Below are 13,695 nucleotides of genomic sequence, written 5' to 3' on the forward strand. Positions count from 1 at the left end.
TGCATTAAATGGAAAGCTGAAATGATGATTAAGGCATGAAGGTAGCAAGAAAGGATGCCCCTTTGTTCCCCCAACTCTCAGAATTCTCAGGCAAACATGGAAAAATAATTCATTCTGGTCATATTCAGGTTCTCTTCACTAAAATGGGGGTGAGATTACTGCAGAACACAAAATTTTAAATGAGACGTTAACTTCTCATATGCTCACACTATACAAACTGTTGTTACCAGATGATACCTTAGAAAAAATAGCATTCAGAATGCACACTCTTTGGGGTTTCTTCTAAGACCCCATTCTCTGCAGCCATGAGTCAATATACCTTCAATACAGGTTTTCCCATGCTCCTGTGCATGTAAGGTTGCTGGCCCCTTGGGCAGCTTGGTCAACAGATATGATAGCTAGCTAGCAGATGGTGATTGCTGCCATGAAATTTAGAAGACAAATTGCTTCTTGGCAGGAAAGCTATGACAAACCTAGACAGTGTATTTAAAAGCAAAGACATCACTTTGCCAACAAAGGTCTGTATAGTCAAGGCTATGGTCTTTCCAGTAGTCATGTACAGATGTGAGAGTTGGACCATAAAGAAAGCAGAGCGTTAAAGAATTGATCCTTTTGAGCTGTGTTGCTGGAGAAGACTCTTGAGAGTCCCTTGGACAGCAAGGAGATCAAACCACTCAATCCTAAAGAAAAATCAACCCTGAATACTCATTGAAAGGACTGATGCTGAATACTTTGCCCACCTGATGCAAGAGCTAACTCAATGGAAAAGACCCTGATGCTGGTAAAGATTGAAGGCAGAAGGAGAAGAGGGTGACAGAGGATGAGATGGTTGGATGACATTACTAATTAAATGTACATGAACTTGGGCAAACTCCAGGAGATGGATGGTGTGGTATAGGGAGGCCTGGTGTGCTGCAGCCCATGGGGTCACAAAGAGTTGGACACAACTTGGCGACTGAACAACAAGATTAGATAGATCAATAGATAGATTATATTGATTGATGGGTTGGTAGATTAACTAGATAGATATATAGATGATAACAAAATTATAGATAGAAAAATAAAGCTATAGATAGATGGATACATAGATACATTGATTAGATAGATGGGGGATAGATGAATGAGTGGGTAGATGAATGAGATGATATTAGGGATATATAGATAGATGAAAGGTAGATATGATAAATGGTAGAAAGATTACAGATAGATTAGGTCTGTTTATCAATAGATTAGATTGATTGATCAGTCAATAGATATTCTGAAAACTCCTTCTGATTCAGAAAACTGAAATCCTGAAGCAAATTATAGCAGACCCTCTCTATCACAGTTCCCAAGGAAGTCAGGGGATTCTCAGGGCAGAAGCAAAGACAGAGGAGACCAGGGCTGAACATGGCATCTGGACATCTGTGTTTCAACAATGGTCACAGCTTGAGGCAGGGCAAGTGGGCAGTAGACAGAGATCTCCCACTGAGATGGGAACACTCAGTTTTGCTCAATCTGCAGAGGATTGGGCAGCCACAAACCAAGACCAGACAAACAGGAGCATCCAATCTGAAATCATGAGGCACGAAAGGAAGGTGGCCACTGGGTAAAGGGCAGAAACCACAAATAGAAGGACTCCAGATGTTGGAATTATGAGCGTGCCAACACATAAAAAGTAGAACAATAGATAAAATAAAAATCATGTGCAGAGAGGAAGATACCATAAAGCTGACCAGACAATTTTGGAAATAGCCAATAAGTAATTCTAAAATAGAAAGCTGAAATAATATAATAGCTGAAATATAATAGCTGAAATTAAAACTCAAAGTGTGGTGTGATTTAAACATTAACTTAGACTGGGCTGCGGCTGCTGCTGCTGCTTCTGCTAAGTCGCTTCAGTCGTGTCCGACTCTGTGTGACCCCATAGACGGCAGCCCACCAGGCTCCCCGGTCCCTGGGATTCTCCAGGCAAGAACACTGGAGTGGGTTGCCATTTCCTTCTACAATGCAGAAAAGTGAAAAGTGAAAGTGAAGTCACTCAGTCATGTCCGACTCTTCGCGACCCCATAGACTGCAGCCTACCAGGCTCCTCCATCCATGGGATTTTCCAGGCAAGAGTACTGGAGTGGGGTGCCATTGCCTTCTCCTAGACTGGGCTAAAAAAAGAAATAGTGAACTAGAAAATTAAGGTGCACTGCTGCTGCTGCTGCTAAGTCGCTTCAGTCATGTGACCCCATAGACGGCAGCCCACCAGGCTCCCCCGTCCCTGGGATTCTCCAGGCAAGAACACTGGAGTGGGCTGCCATTGTCTTCTCCCAATGGACATGAGTTTGATTAAATTCCGGGAGATGATGAAGGATAGAGAAGCCTGGCGTGCTGCAGTCCGTGGAGTTGCAAAGAGTCGGACACGACTGAGCAACTGAACAATAACAGCAACCATCTTGTGGCTTCCTCATTATTATTATTATTATTTTTGATGTAAGACTTCTTTTTTGGTAAGTTCCTACTGTTTTTTGGTCAATGGTTGTTCAGCAGATATTTTTGTATTTTCTAAGAAGGGATGTCAGAACTGTCCATATAGTCAGAGCTATGATTTTTCCAGTAGTCATGTACAGATCGGAGAAGGCAATGGCACCCCACTCCAGTTCTCTTGCCTGGAAAATCCCATGGACGGAGAAGCCTGGAAGGCTGCAGCCCATGAGGTCACTAAGAGTTGGACACGACTGAGCGACTTCACTTTCACTTTTCACTTTCATGCTTTGGAGAAGGAAATGGCAACCCACTCCACTATTCTTGCCTGGAGAATCCATGGATGGGGGAGCCTGGTGGGCTGCCGTCTATGGGGTCACACAGAGTCAGATACGACTGAAGCAACTTAGCAGCAGCAGCAGCATGTACGGATGTGAGAGTTGAACCATAAAGAACACTGAGGACTGAAGAATTGATGCTTTTGAACTGTAGCCCTGGAGAAGACTCTTGAGAGTCCCTTGGACTGCAAGGAGATCAAACCTGTCAATCCTAAAGAAAATCAGTCCTGAATATTCATTGGAAGGACTGATACTGAAGCTGAAGCTCCAATACTTTGGCCACCTGATGCAAAGAACTGACTCACTGGAAAAGCCCCTGATGCTGGAAAGATTGAAGGCAGGAGGAGAAGGGGATGACAGAGGATGAAATGGTTGGATGGCATCACCGACTCAATGGACATGAGTTTGAGCAAGCTCCGGGAGTTGGTGATGGACAGGGAAGCCTGGCGTGCTGCAGTCCATTGGGTCACAAAGAGTTGGACATGACTGAGCAACTGAACTGAAGAAAGGATGAGTACATGTCCTTCTGCTCTGCCATCTTGAGCTTATCTCCTTCCTGTGCAGTGTTTGTGTGAAGATAAGTTTTCGTTTCTCAGAGATAATATCCAAGAGTGCAAATGCTGGGTTTTGTAATAGTGTGTGTTGGGTTTTGTAAGAAACGGCCCAGTGTGTTCCAGAGTGGCTGCGCTAGTTTACATTCTGACCAGCAGTGCCTGTGGTATTGTTTCTCTTTGTCCTCACTGCGTTTGGTGTTGTTATTTTTGTAAAAAGTAATGAAACTTCAATTTAAATAGAATTGAAATGCCAGAAGGGGGAGTTCTCATGGCCTATAATGATAGCAGATTCCGACAGAGGAAGAAATATTTGCTCTTCTTGACTGGCAAGGGTTCAGCCAATGAGACACAGTCACAACTCAGCCAGTGAAAAGCCACTGCACTTTGAACTCTCAGTTCTTCTATGAATAGTTTGTTTGCTATAGCCCTTTCAATATATTTTTCTCTCCTAAAGAGTTCTCTCCTTGTTGCAAGGGAGTTATACATGGTTTGTGATGGCTGAGGACCCCAAATTCAAATTCTTTGCTGACCCTGAATAAGCCCATTTTTAACTTTTATTTATTTATTTTTTTGATGCTTTTGAACTGTGGTGTTGGAGAAGACTTTAAAAAATTTTATTTATTCTAATTGGAGGCTAATTACTTTACAATATTGTAGTGGTTTTTGCCATACATTGACATGAATCAGACATGGGTGTATATGTGTTCCCCATCCTGAACCCCCCTCCCACCTCTCTCCCCATCCCATCCCTCAGGGTCATCCCAGTGCACCAGCCCTGAGCACCCTGTCTGAACATGGACTGGCGATCTATTTCACATACGATAACATACATGTTTCAATGCTATTCTTTCAAATCATCCCACCCTTGCCTTCTCCCACAGAGTCCAAAAGTCTGTTCTTTACATCTGTGTCTCTTTTGCTGTCTCACATATAGGGTCATCATTATCATCTTTCTAAATTCCATATATATGCGTTAATATACTGTATTAGTGTTTTTCTTTCTGACTTACTTTGCTCTGTATAATAGGCTCCAGTTTCATCCACCTCATTAGAACTGATTCAAATGTATTCTTTTTAATGGCTGAGTAATACTCCATTGTGTATATGTACCACAGCTTTCTTATCCATTCGTCTGCCGATGGACATCTAGGTTGCTTCCATGTCTTGGCTATTATCAACAGTGTTGTGATGAACATTGGGGTACACGTGTCTCTTTCAATTCTGATTTCCTCTGTGTGTATGCCCAACAGTGGGGTTACTGGGTCATATGGCAGTTCTATTTCCAGTTTTTTAAGGGTTCTCCACACTCTTCTCCATAGTGGCTGTACTAGTTTGCATTCCCACCAACAGTGTAAGAGGGTTCCCTTTTCTCCACACCCTCTCCAGCATATATTGTTTGTAGACTTTTGGATAGCAGCGATTTTGACCAGCGTGAGATGGTACCTCATTGTGGTTTTGATTTGCATTTCTCTGATAAAGAGTGATGTTGAGCATCTTTTCATGTGTTTGTTAGCCATCTGTATGTCTTCTTTGGAGAAATGTTTATTTAGTTCTTTGGCACATTTTTTGATCAGGTCATTTGTTTTTCTGAAATTGAGCTGCAGGAGCTGTTTGTATATTTTTGAGATTAATTATTTGTCAGTTGCTTCATTTGCTATTATTTTCTCCCATTCTGAAGGCTGTCTTTTCACCTTGCTTATAGTTTCCTTCGTTGTGCAAAAGCTTTTAAGTTTAATTAGGTCCCATTTGTTTATTTTTGCTTTTATTTCCATTACTCTGGGAGGTGCATCATAGAGGATCCTGCTGTGATTTATGTCAGAGAGTGTTTTGCCTATGTTTTCCTCTAGGAGTTTTATAGTTTCTGGTCTTACATTTAGATCTTTAATCCTTTTTGAGTTTATTTTTGTGTATTTTAGAAAGTGTTCTAGTTTCATTCTTTTACAAGTGGTTGACCAGTTTCCCAAGCACCACTTGTTAAAGAGAGTCTTTTCTCTTTTGTATATTCTTGCCTATTTTGTCAAAGATAAGGTGTCCATAGGTGCGTGGATTTATCTCTGGGCTTTCTATTTTGTTCCACTGATCTATATTTTTGTCATTGTGCCAGTACCATACTGTCTTGATGAATGTTGCTTTGTAGTAGAGCCTGAAATCAGGCAGGTTGATTCCTCCAGTTCCATTCTTCTTTCTCAAGATTGCTTTGGCTATTCGAGGTTTTTTTTGTATTTCCATACAAATTGTGAAATTATTTATTCTAGTTCTCTGAAAAATACTGTTGGTAGCTTGATAGGGATTGCATTGAATCTATAGATTGCTTTGGGTAGTATACTCATTTTTCACTATATTGATTCTTCCAATCCATGAACATGGTATATTTCTCCATCTATTTGTGTCATCTTTGATTTCTTTCATCAGTGTTTTATAGTTTTCTCTATGTTGGTCTTTTGTTTTTTAGGTAGGTTTATTCCTAAATATTTTATTCTTTTCATTGCATGGTGAATGGAATTGTTTCCTTAATTTCTCTGTTTTCTCATTGTTAGTGTATAAGAATGCAAGGGATTTCTGTGTGTTAATTTTATATCCTGCAACTTTACTATATTTATTGATTCAGTTCAGATCAGTCACTCAGTCATGTCCGACTCTTTGCGACCCCATGAATTGCAGCATGCCAGGCCTCCCTGTCCATCACCAACTCCCGGAGTTCACTCAGACTCAATCCATCGAGTCAGTGATGCCATCCAGCCATCTCATCCTCTGTCATCCCCTTCTCCTCCTGCCCCCAATCCCTCCCAGCATCAGAGTCTTTTCCAGTGAGTCAACTCTTCACATGAGGTAGCCAAAGTACTGGAGTTTCAGCTTCAGCATCATTCCCTCCAAAGAAATCCCAGGACTGATCTCCTTCAGAATGGACTGGTTGGATCTTCTTGCAGGCCAAGGGACTCTCAAGAGTCTTCTCCAACACCAAGTTCAAAAGCATCAATTCTTCGGCGCTCAGCCTTCTTCACAGTCCAACTCTCACATCCATACATGACCACTGGAAAAACCATAGCCCTGAATAGGCAGACCTTTGTTGGCAAAGTAATGTCTCTGCTTTTCAATATGCTGTCTAGGTTGGTCATAACTTTTTTTCCAAGGAGTAAGCGTCTTTTAATTTCATGGCTGCAGTCACTATCTGCAGTGATTTTGGAGCCCCAAAAAATAAAGTCTGACACTGTTTCCACTGTTTCCCCATCTATTTGCCATGAAGTGATGGGACCAGATGCCATGATCTTCGTTTTATGAATGTTGGGTTTTAAGCCAACTTTTTCACTCTCCTCTTTGACCTTCATCAAGAGGCTTTTTAGTTCTTCTTCACTTTCTGCCTTAAGGGAGGTGTCATCTGCATATCTGAGGTTATTGATATTTCTCCCGGCAATCTTGATTCCAGCTTGTGCTTCTTCCAGCCCAGCATTTCTCATGATGTACTCTGCATATAACTTAAATAAGCAGGGTGACAATATACAGCCTTGATGTACTCCTTTTCCCATTTGGAACCAGTCTAGCTCTAGTAATTTTCTGGTGGTGTCTTTTGGGTTTTCTATGTAGAGGATCATGTCAACTGCAAACAGTGAGAGTTTTACTTCTTCTTTTCCGATCTGGATTTCTTATATTTCTTTTTCTTCTCTGATTGCTGTGGCTAAAACTCCCAAAACTATGTTGAATAGTAGTGGTAAGAGTGGGCACCCTTGTCTTGTTCCTGACTTTAGGGGAAATGCTTTCAATTTTTCACCATTGAGGATAATATTTGCTGTGGGTTTATCATATATGGCTTTTATTATGTTGAGGTATGTTCTTTCTATGCCTGCTTTCTGGAGGGTTTTTGTCATAAATGGATGTTGAATTTTGTCAAAGGCTTTCTCTGCATCTATTGAGATAATCATATGTTTTTATCTTTCAATTTGTTAATGTGGTGTATCACATTGATTGATTTGTGAATATTGAAGAATCCTTGCATCCCTGGGATAAAGCCCACTTGGTCATGATGTATGATCTTTTTAATATGTTGTTGGATTCTGTTTGCTAGAATTTTGTTAAGGATTTTTGCATCTGTGTTCATCTATATTGGCCTGTAGTTCTCTTTTTTTGTGGCATCTTTGTCTGGTTTTGGTATTAGGTTGATGGTGGCCTCATAGAATGAGTTTGGCAGTTTACCTTCTTCTGCAATTTTCTGGAAGAGTTTGAGTAGGATAGATGTTAGCTGTTTTCTAAATTTTTGGTAGAATTCACCTAGTAGTACAGTTTATTTATCCAATCACCCATTGAAAAACATCTCAATGACTCTCAAGTTAAAGTGTGTATAATTTTTCTATTTTTAAATAATTTCAAATTTACAGAAATTTGCAAGAACAATACACAGAATTCTGTGCACTTTTTACCCAGATTTACCAAATATTTAACACTCTGCCACTTTTACCATTTCTTTCTTTTTCTATTATCTCTCTCCTGTGCATCTATCCAGCTCTCTCTACACAAATGCACATATTTAATTCTCCTAAGCATTTCAGAATAGATGTAAAGCATTTCAGAATGACATTACAAATACTTGCAAACATCATGCCCCTTGAACCATGAACCCTGTATCATCTCTATCCTGAGGACAAAGAGTCTCTTTCACCCTAATATCCTTGACTTCCTGGAAAACCCTTCAACTCCAGACAATGGCATGGAAAATGGACACAGAATTCCAGACAATGGCATGGAAAATGGTTGTGGCTCTGATCCTGGTTGCAGTGGGACTTGCAATGGCTGGAATCATCTATGTCTTATGGCATCATCAAGGAGAAAGGTATCAACAATGGCTGGAAGGAGAGGGAGCACGTGGGACAGAGGAGCAGGGATGGTGAGCCAGGAGGAATGGGCATGCTACATTTCACAGTGTGCATGGACCCTCCCTCCAAGGGGGTGCAAATGAGAGGCACTCACGCAAAGCCTTGTGCTAAAGCTTTCCTTTGGGTGTCCTCAAATGCAGTATAAATGGAATGACCTGTGGTGGCCCCAGTTCTGGGATTGCTCAGTTACCATGTGAATGATGAAGACTTTGTCTCTGAAAGATCGAGGGTTATTCTTCACCAGGTGATTTCAGGAAGGCTGATGGGTCTCCCTCTGGGAACAAGACATAGCTGAGCTTGAACATGACTGTCCATCAGTTTGGCTTCCCTGGTGGCTCAGACGGTAAAGTGTCTGTCTACAATGTGGGAGACCTGGGTTCAAGCCCTGGGTTGGGAAGATCCCCTGGAGAAGGAAATGGCAATCCACTCCAGTACTATTGCCTGGAAATCCCGTGGACAGAGGAGCCTGGTAGGCTGCAGTCTATGGGGTCGCAAAGAGTCGGACATGACTGAGCGACTTCACTTCACTTCACCATTCTGAAACCATGTTGAAGGGATCAAACACAGCAGTGTATCTGGCCTGTGGAAGGAGTTTGTGCTTATTGTTAGGATTAGCATCAATATTTATTGTTCTATGCATTGGTTCACTCCATCTCCTGCCTTTTGTGTCATTTCAGGAGCTGGGAACTTACTCGTAGATGTCAGGCCCCTATTCTGAGAGCAGAGTAGAGACCATACCTTGGCTGGTCAGAAAGTCTGCATTATGTTGTAGGGAAGTCTTCAGTCAACAGGCTATGCACTTGCAGTTTTCCCAAGGAGTAAGATGACCTCTGCTATTGTTTTATTAGGTGCTAAAAACAGGCATTTGTTTTTCTTTTACAGAGAGATGTTAGGAAGAGCTTGGTAAGCCCTGTTTTGACTTAGTTTCTCTTAGTCTCAAAGCCAAATGAGCTTTGGCTCTGTTTGATAAACAGAACCCCATAGTTTCACATCTTTTTGATTTATTGCAAGCTATAGAGAGGAAAAACTTATCTATGGTGAGGGCCATTTTTGGAGGCTTTGAGGCTCTGCTCCCCAGGCCATTTCAGGTCCTATCCCTGACCCACTCCCCCAAAGCAAAGGGAGCCAGAAGCAGTAATCTCCTCTCATGGAGCAGGGGTGAAAGGGCAGGGGTGCTTGTCTCAGGAAAATAGGAAAGGGCAGAAAGGCTCATCCTTCTGTGACATATAGACTCTGGCTTTTCACTCCCACACACTCATTTATGATAGAAGTAAGCATGGGAATTTTAGAGTTAGTCAAGAGGATGGTGAGAGGGGGTGAACAAAGGCTACCATGAGTCAAATCGAGATTATTTCTGGCTTCAGCCTGCATTTTGACACTATTTCCCATGTGTGTGTGCATGTATGTGCCTAAGTGTATATGCATGTATGTGCCTAAGTGTGTGCATGCATATCCATCCATGTGTGTAAGCATCTATGTCTACATGCTTGTGTGTGCATGTGTTTGCATCCATGTGTGTGTGCATGTCTGAATGCATTGTGCATGAGGATAAGTGTGGGCATTTCTGTGTATGTGTGTGTACATGTATGCCTGTATTTATCTGCATGCATGTATACATGTGTGTTGTGTGTGCGCGTTTATGTCTTCATGTGTGTGTACATGTGTGTGTACACATGTGAATGTATGTGTGAGTATGCATATGTGTGTGTATTACTTTCTATTACCAGGTGCAGAAATGCTGTGTTAAATGCTGGTGAATGGCGGCCACATTCTTGGGAAAGCCAAGTCTGAGCTGCCCCAAGAGCCCTTAGCTCCTTCTCTTTCACCTTCCGAGGCTCTGGTAGTGACAGTCCTGCCAGGTGGAAATGCCAGGGAGGCAGTTTTCTCAGACAGCGCACAGTGACTTTCTGCCTCAGGAACTACCTCCGTGGGGAGGAGGTGTGGGATGGAGAGGGGGAGTCTGCCTGTGGAAAGGGAACCCCCTGCACCAGGAGACGCAAAACCGGCAGGGCATGAGATGAGGCAAGTGAGAGTACTAGTGGGAAGTGGGGAGACCTCATCCCATAGCCACTGGCTGAAGAAGGAAAAGAGAGAGAAATCGTGCATTCATGTGCACCTCATGTGCCAGCAACCAGGAAGCAGTGAGTAAAATGACTTCCTTCTGTCTTTATAGGGCACAGAATCTAGGCGGGCATGCAAACGATCAGCCAGTGAAATTTTTGAACTTAGAATAAAAGGGGTAAATATTATAGAATCGAAATGGAAACACTAATGAAGTTGGTCACACGGGATCAGCAGGCCCTGCTGGAAGATGGCACTGTCTCAGCAGAGGGCTGGGTGATGGGGACACCACAGCTGCGTGGGAAGCAGGAGTGGACCCTGCCCACAGCGGGGAGAGTGGAGGGCTGTGGGGCATGAGAGCTGGGAGTGTGAGTGAGACACCAACAGAGCTGAGAAGATGAGTGTCTCCCTGTCATGCAGGGCCTAGAATGCCATCGTCAGGAGCCCAGGTTTGTGTGAAGCACAGTGGAAAATGACTGGGGGGTTTTAAGCAGTGGAGAGACACTGATGGATAAAGTGGAACAGATGTAAGATGGGTCCTGGAACTACAAACAACAGAGTTGAGGAGGAGTAAAGGAAATGGGAGGAATCCAAGACAATCTTAGGCTGCAAGAGTAACTGGGCCACAGCAGCCCAGTGTACTGAACACAGAAAAGACTGGGGAGAAACAAGACAGATTTAGGCCAAAGAAGTGGAAATTGTCTTGGACCTTAAGATGGAAATATTTTCAGACATCCAATTGGCGACGTCCAAAAAAAAAAAAAAAAAAAAAAAAAAAAATCATTAGGTGTACCAATCTGGAGCTCCTGGCAGAAATTTGGACTGAAGATACATATTGGAGTCCACTGCATATATCTGAGCTTTAAAAACATGAAAGGAAATACTTGAGAAGCCACTGAACCATCTCTTCAATATATCTGTTAAGCCTAAAATTATTCTTGACACAATGTCTAAAAATTTGTTTTAAAAAGGAGTAAGATTTATGAAAAAAAGAGAAAGATACAGTACAAAGAAGATCCAAATCCAGTCTTGGAAAACTCCAGTATTTGAGAGTCTGGAAACTACTTTGCAGGATGGCTCCCAGCAAAGTAGTTAAAAAATGAACAGAGTTGTGGGAGGCACCCAAAAATACTTAGCCACAAAAACTGAGAAATAGAGTATGTTGAGGGAGTGGCCAGCTGAGAAGTGGAGTAAAAGAGGACAGAAAAATGGCGTTGAAACAAATGGCGTGACGAAGGGAGAAGCTGCCATCTAGACGACATTCCTACACAACTGTGTAGAAATTTTACAGAATTTTTTAGATTAGACTGAGTTAAAAATTGGAGAATGGGAAATCAAGGAGACTTTTTTGTTTTGACTTGGTTTGGTTTAAATTTAAGGCAAAAGGTATTAAAGCACATGTGTTGCCAAAAAGGAATGATCCACTGTGATGAGAGATGAAGGCTGCAAGGATGAAGGAAATAAGCAAAGGAAACGATTTGCAGAGAAGATTGTCTACTGCTGAGGGTGGGGTGAGACAGAAGTCAGAGCTGTGCAGAGAGGAATAAGCATAGTGAGGATAAGTGGGATAAAACTTGGGTGGCCCTACGTGGCATAGTTTCCTTGAGTTAGACAGGGCTGTGGTCCATGTGATCGCTTTGGTTAGTTTTCTGTGATTGTGGTTTTCATTCTGACTGCCCTCTGATGGAGAAGGATGACATAAATCAAATCCTTTACAATTATACAGTGGAAATGACAAATAGATTCAAGAGATTAGATCTGATAGAGTGCCTGAAGAACTATGGATGGAGGTTTGTGACATTGTACAGGAAGCAGTGATCAAGACCATCCCCAAGAAAAAAAAAATGCAAAAAGGCAAAATGATTGTCTGAGGAGGCCATACAAATAGCTGAGAAAAGAAGAGAAGCTAAAGACAAAGGAGAAAAGGAAAGATATACCTATTCGAATGCAGAGTTCCAAGGAGAGATAAGAAAGCGTTCCTCAGTGATCAATGCAAAGAAATAGAGGAAAACAATAGAATGGGAAAGACTAGAGATCTCTTCAAGAAAATTAGAGATACCAAGGGAACATTTCATGCAAAGATGGGCACAATAAAGGACAGAAATTGTATGGACCTAACAGAAGGAGAAGATATTAAGAAGAGGTGGCAAGAATATGCAGAAGAACTATACAAAAAAAGATCTTCATGACCCAGATAATCATGATGGTGTGATCACTCACTAGAGCCAGACATCCTGGAATGTGAATTCAAGTGGGCCTTAGGAAGCATCACTACAAACAAAGCTAGGGGAAGTGATGGCATTCCAGTTGAGCTATTTCAAATCCTAAAAGATGATGCTGTGAAAGTGCTGGACTGAATATGCCAGCAAATTTAGAAAACTGAGCAGTGGTCACAGGACTGGAAAAGGTCAGTTTTTATTCCAATCCCAAAGAAAGGCAATGCCAAAGAATGTTCAAACTACGACACAATTGCACTCATCTCACATGTTAGCAAAGTAATGCTCAAAATTCTCCAAGTCAGGCTTCAATAGTACGGGAACTGTGAATTTCCAGATAGTCACGCGGGTTTTAGAAAGGGCAGAGGAACCAGAGATCAAATTGCCAACATCCATTGGATCATCGAAAAAGCAAGAGAGTTCCAGAAAAACATCTACTTCAGCTTTATTGGCTACCCAAAGCCTTTGACTGTGTTGATCACAACAAACTGTGGAAAATTCATAAAGAGATGGGAATACCAGATCACCTTACCTGCCTCCTGAGAAATTTGTATGCAGGTCAAGAAGCAACAGTTAGAACTGGACATGGAACAACAGACTGGTGCCAAATAGGAAAAGGAGTACGTCAAGGCTGTATATTGTCACCCACTTATTTAATTTATATGCAGAATACATCATGAGAAATGCCACACTGGATGAAGTACAAGCTGGAATCAAGATTGATGGGAGAAATATCAATAACCTCAGATATGCAGATGACACCATCCTTATGGCAGAAAGCGAAGAAAAACTAAAAGCCTCTTGATGAAAGTGAAAGAGGAGAGTGAAAAAGTTGGTTTAAAACTCAACATTCAGAAAACTAAGATCATGGCATCCAATCCCATCACTTCATGGCAAATAGATGGGGAAACAGTGGAAACAGCAGAGACTTATTTTCTTGGGCTCCAAAATCACTGCAGATGGTGACTACAGCCATGAAATTAAAAGATGCTTGCTCCTTGGAAGGAAAGCTATGACCAACCTAGACAGCATATTAAAAAGCAGAGGCATTACTTTGCCAACAAAGGTCTGTTTAGTCAAAGCTATGGTTTTTCCAGTAGTCATGTATGAATGTGAGAGTTGGACTATAAAGAAAGCTGAGCACCAAAAAATTGATGCTTTTGAACTGTGGTGTTGGAGAAGATTCGTGAAAGTCCCTTGGACTGGAAGG

Source organism: Bubalus bubalis, chromosome 9 (assembly GCF_019923935.1).
Source record: "Bubalus bubalis isolate 160015118507 breed Murrah chromosome 9, NDDB_SH_1, whole genome shotgun sequence".
In the NCBI taxonomy this organism is placed as follows: domain Eukaryota; kingdom Metazoa; phylum Chordata; class Mammalia; order Artiodactyla; family Bovidae; genus Bubalus; species Bubalus bubalis.